A 6000-nucleotide genomic window follows, 5' to 3' on the forward strand; every position below is an offset into this window, starting at 1 on the left:
CTGTGCTCTCGAAGGGTGGTTAACATCAGGCAGGCATTGTCAGACGCATCTGTATCGATATCGATCGATACCAATTTCGAGTCGATACTTGAAGGATCCCGAAGGAAGATTCTAAAACTTAAGACTTAGGTGTAGTTCGCGTGTCGGAAAGATAGGAGGCGAATACTCTGGCGAAGTTGTTGCGGTTTCGCGGGGATGGCAGAGAAATATTTCTTGCTAACTTTTGGACACGTCAGCGAAGCTAAGAAACATAATAACGGAGCGTGGAAGAGAGACAGGGGGCGAAGTAGGCACCGCGAGAGTCAGCCATTGAAACCCAATCGTTCGTACGACACCGGTGATCGATTTCCCGAACTTCGGCTACTTCCTAGCCCCTTCGTTTCATCGAAGCGTACACTTTCGTTAGGCGAGTTCGATCGTAGACAAAGCACACGTTCATACTTTCCATCTACATGGTCGCTAATTAATAGTTACGCGCATCGGTGACGAAGCGAGCGTAACCGTTGCGGAGCCTTGCGACGGAAGGCTTCTGGCGAATCAGAGAAACCGAGCCGACGTCCAGCGTCGAGCTGAGCGTCTGTAGATTGCGACCAAGGGCTGTTCGATCCTCTCCCCCCGGATCTGGCGCAGCATTCGATTTTTCACTTTTGGACGAATCTCGATTTTAATACACAGGATCGGACGAAGAGTGCCGATTGAAATGCTTTGGTGAAGAGGGAACGAATAGTAGTTGCATGTCGTGTTAATCCACCCCGATTAAGTAGCGAAAGGCGCGCGAAGCTCGAGCTGGACAGAAACAACACGATGTCTTCCTCCTCGTGAGACATAGGAAGGGGAGGCATCGCGAAAGTAGATAATTCCTCTGGACCGATTGAGCCACCGAATCCCTCCCTACGACGAGATATAAAAGAGAGACAGAGAGAGAGAGAGAAAAAAAAATTGAAGCTAAATAATGCCTGTACCATACGCGATATATTAATTGTAAACGTCGGTTTCCGCTGTAATTAGGGGTAATTAGAACGCGAGAATGTTGTTGACCCGTTGTGAGACACGCGTGTTGGATCACGCCAACCGCGCGTACGTACACATTCACACACGCGCGTGCACAGAGCCACGAATGCACACGGAAAATAGTACCGATCAGTAAAAAAGAAAAGAAAAGAAAAGGAAAAAAAAAATTGAATATCAAACGGTAAATCGACGACGACGAGCGCACTGTAGGCTCTTTTAGCGTAAAACAGAAATTAGTACACTACCGAACGAACTGACTGTTGTTAACTGCTTAAGCGAGCGAATAAATGGGTTATGCGAGAAAGAAATGCATCGTATACATATAAAGAGAGAGAGAGAGAGAGAGAGAGGGTGAAAAAGGATATATAAATATATATATATATGAATATAAATATAAATATGAATGCAAATATAAATATATATATATATATATATATATATATATATATATATATATATATATATATATATATATATATATATATATATATATATATATATATATTATATATTATATTCAGATATTTATGATATGAGCGAAGACTACATACACATACATTCTCACACACAAACACACACACACACACACATACACGCACTGTAACGTCGCGTTTCGAACCGCCACGCGAGATATCGTGATGGACGTGCGTTCAAACAAGCGGCGCGAACACGCGCGCTGTTCGTTCACATTTTCGCGGATGTTCTTTGATGATCGAGCCGTGTGATAGTTTGATGAGAGTTCCGTTCGCGCGTGGACATTATCATTCCATGGGAGAAAACTATAGAAAACCATATAGAGGACCTATAGAAAGGGATGAACGAGTAATTCCCCAGCCCTCTTGCATGATACCACGGTACCTCGTCCGAATGGCTTCGAACGCGAGAATCTGTATTGTATTTTACGTTAAGCACCGTAAATTTTGAATGTACCTATACGAATACGAAAGGACGATGATATGAGATGAGTAAAAAGAGAGAGAGAGAGAGAGAGAGAGAGAGAGAGAGAGAGTAAGAGTGAGTGATTATCGAGTAAATACATAGGTGTGCAAAGGGGATGCGCGGTTAACCGGTCGGTTTCTGACATTCGGAACCGACACGGAGCGCATCGTGTTTATACATATATAAATATTATACATAATTAATTCGGAGGATAACGAGAATAGGTGTGTATAGAATGATAATTTAGACTCTAGTCAGCATAACACAATCGTAATCGACGACGCACACACGTTTTTTCCTTGTTCATTTCGTTTCCTCGTTCTTACGTTGTCACGGGACGAACGCGTTGAATTCACATCGTTCCCATCGTTCTTTCTCTGTACTCGATGCGTTCGGGTTTTTCACGCGGGCACGAGTTGTAACGATGAACGCGTGGCTGCGTTTACGGCTGTTCGTTTGCTCGAAGGGGGTGGGCTGCGGTGGTGCGGTGCGGACTAGAATACAGCGTGACGTTTCTTTTTTTTTTTTTTTTTTTTATTCTCTTCTTTTTCCCGAACAATTACCGTCTCCTACTTTCTTTTTTGTCGTCCAGCGCGATTTTACCCGCCACTTTTTACCATTACTTTTTACGGCTTCGACCGAAGATCAGTACGAACTTCCCACGTTCAATAAAAGAATCGATGCTTTGTTTCTGAAACGTTCGTGCAGCGGTTTTCTTCTGTCGTCTGTTGCGTTTTTCTCTCATCTGTTGCTTTCGTAAGTCGTTTGTTACGTCTAATGGCAAGATCGTGGCGAAATCGTGGTGAACTTTCTCGAACAGGCGATGAACGGATGAACGGACTGCAGACGCAGCCATATCGAGAGTCCGATAGAAGATGAGCGTTCCGATAATGTAAACGAACGCGTAGCACGCGTATCGAAGGCCTACACGAACCTCGATGCATCGTTCTGATATCTGCGGTACGTTTCCGGACAGCTCTCAACGACGAGCAGAGAAAAGTCGAACGCTTGATCGTACAGCCGACCAAAAGTCATTAGAGAGTTAGAGGGACGAGAATATCGTCGGGAAATCGGTTCGCTATAGCGTTAGACGTAATTTTCGGATCGAACGATGTTATTATAGTATTCGAAATTGTAGAGAATCCGCGCGCGGGTACAGCGTCACGCCACCGTAAGACTGCAACACGATTAAACAAACGAACGAATTAATGAAAAACAACTAAAAGTGAACAAAAAAAAAAAAAGAAATGAAACGAAATAGAAGAAGACGAAGAACAAATCGCGGCCGTGGAAACGGTGTTTTTTACGATTATTGTATACTATACGATCGTTTTCATTTCGGCGTTAGTTTCTTACGCGACATCGAGCCAATCGACGCGCGCGACATTTGAATGCAAGTATTCGCACAGGCCTACGATAAGAGAGCTCTTTATATACGTATCCATGATGTTTCACGTGTACACTAAATAAACAAGCATTAATTGTCATTCAACTGATCGACGATCGGACGACATGCGTAGCGCTCTAGAGGAAATAACGAGATAACGATAATCAAGAGACGACACACATCGAGAAGCTTTATCCCCTTCCAGTCAACTTATGGAACGACTTATCCACTCGCGTGTCACTCCCGCGATTGGCCTAATCGACGGACCCTACCACCTCTCCGACCTTTGCATCCCTCGAGCCCTGAAGCTTTTCACCGCGCGCTACTTCCGCTAGCACGGCGAACCTCGTAATGGAACTGCGCGAATCGTTCAGGGAAATTTCATTGGAGACATTCGAATAGGTAGCTCGTCAGTGGGTGTCATTTGCGGGCATCCACGATTTTTTGCTTGCCACCGTTCAGTTTCTGTTGCGCGTAAATTTTGGACGCGGTCGTAATCGCAGTTGCATTACGATCAGGGTGCGACGTTCCGATTCGGCATAGAGTACAAAAATTTGCAAAATTCAAAGCCCACGACGATTATAGAACGATCGAAAGCTCGAACGAGAAAGCTTGCGACGCGTTATTTTACCGATTGTTCAAGCTTCCGGTTGCTATCAGGTGTCCGAAGGAAAAGTGCGAAAAGATGCATAGAGGCAAGAAACAGCTGAAGGAATGAAGATATACGTATGTCCTTCCACCGTAACAGTATCTTGACCAATTAAATACTAAGCTAGCATGGATGTATACACACTGAGATAAATGTTAACCTGTTACCTGCGTAATACTCAATGTTAAGTGTCGGGAACGGCGCTCGTTCAGATTTTCTCGACGATCGTCCTCGGCCGTGCGAACCTCACGGTTTTCTTTCTTCCATTTGCGCGAAAAACGAAACATTGCCAATGACCGTCTGCCAATCGTTTACGCGGATTTTTTAACAAACAGAACGAAAGAGAATCAAAAGAAGTAAAAAAAAAAAAGAGATACGTAGGAGGAGCATAAGAAGAAGTAGATGAAGAAGACGAAGGAGAAACGTTAAGAGACATTCCGAGTCCCTTTTTTTAGACGATCAACGAAACGAAACATTGTTTGACTGCCATATACATATTTTACGATAATTTTATAGACGAGAAAACGGGCTGGGGCCCAGCGATCAGGCTCCACCTCGCGTTCGATACGATCTACCCACGATTCGAATGGAGTAGCTTCCGTTTTTTCTAAATACGAATTTCCTTGTAATCTATCCTGATAACAAAAGAAAAAAAAGGAAAAAAAAGAAGAAGAATGCGACTACACGACACGTATTGATACGCGAACAAACTATTGTCACAGCTAATATGTGTGTGTTTTTCTTTGTTGTATACGTATCCGCCGTGTAGAAGAGTAGCGAAACCCCTGCTCCAGCTCCCCACCCCCTTCTCCGATGCGATCATTGTTGCAATCGATATCCCACAAGTATGTTGTAGTAATATACACTTCTTACTATCGAAAAAACAATCGTGAGTTTTTCATTGCATCGATAGTGCGATCACGAGTCACGCCACGTAGTGTTACATTTCTTTTCACGTTCAAGGTAGGTTTACAGTCCGTTTAATTTGTAGATTTTCTCAGGTCCCTTTACGTTCCCCTGCTTTAACGTCAGTGTTCTTATCGTGTATCGCTAAGATCATAAGGTTTTCCACCGTTATCGACAGAGAAAACCAGGGAAACTCGTTAAGGGTTGCGAGCGCCGCAAGGGTGGTGTCTGCGCGCGTGCTTCGGCTACTGGCGCCATCGACAACTTCCGCTGTTACGAAGAGGAATTCAAACGTCAAATTTATCGAGGGTAGAAACGTGATACCGTGCTTTATGAGGGATTAACTCTGGTTAAGTAACTTTATTGAGCGGATTACTCGGAGTTATTAGTATTTGTTTGCTGTAACATTATGAGAAAGGAATTAAATCGATATCTTTGGACAACTTTAATTGACGCAGAGAGTTATGTAGACAAAAATGCATTCGACTATCTGGCATATCGATTAGAGACGCGAACGCAGTAATTCTGTCTCTAAATTCATTTCGCAATCGAATTTCTATCCCGCGGAAACATGACTGACGCGGGACTGATAAGCATAGGCAATTAACTTGATTGACGTTCCATTTATGAAGACGCTTATAGCCACGAATTGTCAATTTAACGAATCCTCGTCTTCGTCTAAATAGAAGAGCGACCGATCGGTGGAAATGTAAAAATTGCCACGAGGCAGTCCTCTCGATCATTAGTAACGAAATAATCGTACGGATTATCGGCGAGTTCGGATTTAAAATGGAAGAGGAGACAAAGGGACAGGGTTCGCGAAAGAAATAAACCAGAAAGAGGCCGCTTGTTTTTTTTTCTGCTTTTCTTATAAAAATACCACTTTATTGTAAATGGATCGTCGACGGTAGTTACACGGAAAGACAGTCATCCATCCACAGAGAAGCGTTGGGGGATCCCGACAATCTCAACGGCGAGGAAATTTTCTGTTTGCGTTTCACATCATTTTTTTTTTACGTTTTCGCATTTTTTGAATTAACACTCATCATGCTTTGGCATCTTTTATTATCTTACGTGTCTGTGTCTGTATGCGTGTACGTGTCTGTAT

The sequence above is a fragment of the Xylocopa sonorina genome, chromosome 11 (assembly GCF_050948175.1).
Source record: "Xylocopa sonorina isolate GNS202 chromosome 11, iyXylSono1_principal, whole genome shotgun sequence".
Lineage (NCBI taxonomy): Eukaryota > Metazoa > Arthropoda > Insecta > Hymenoptera > Apidae > Xylocopa > Xylocopa sonorina.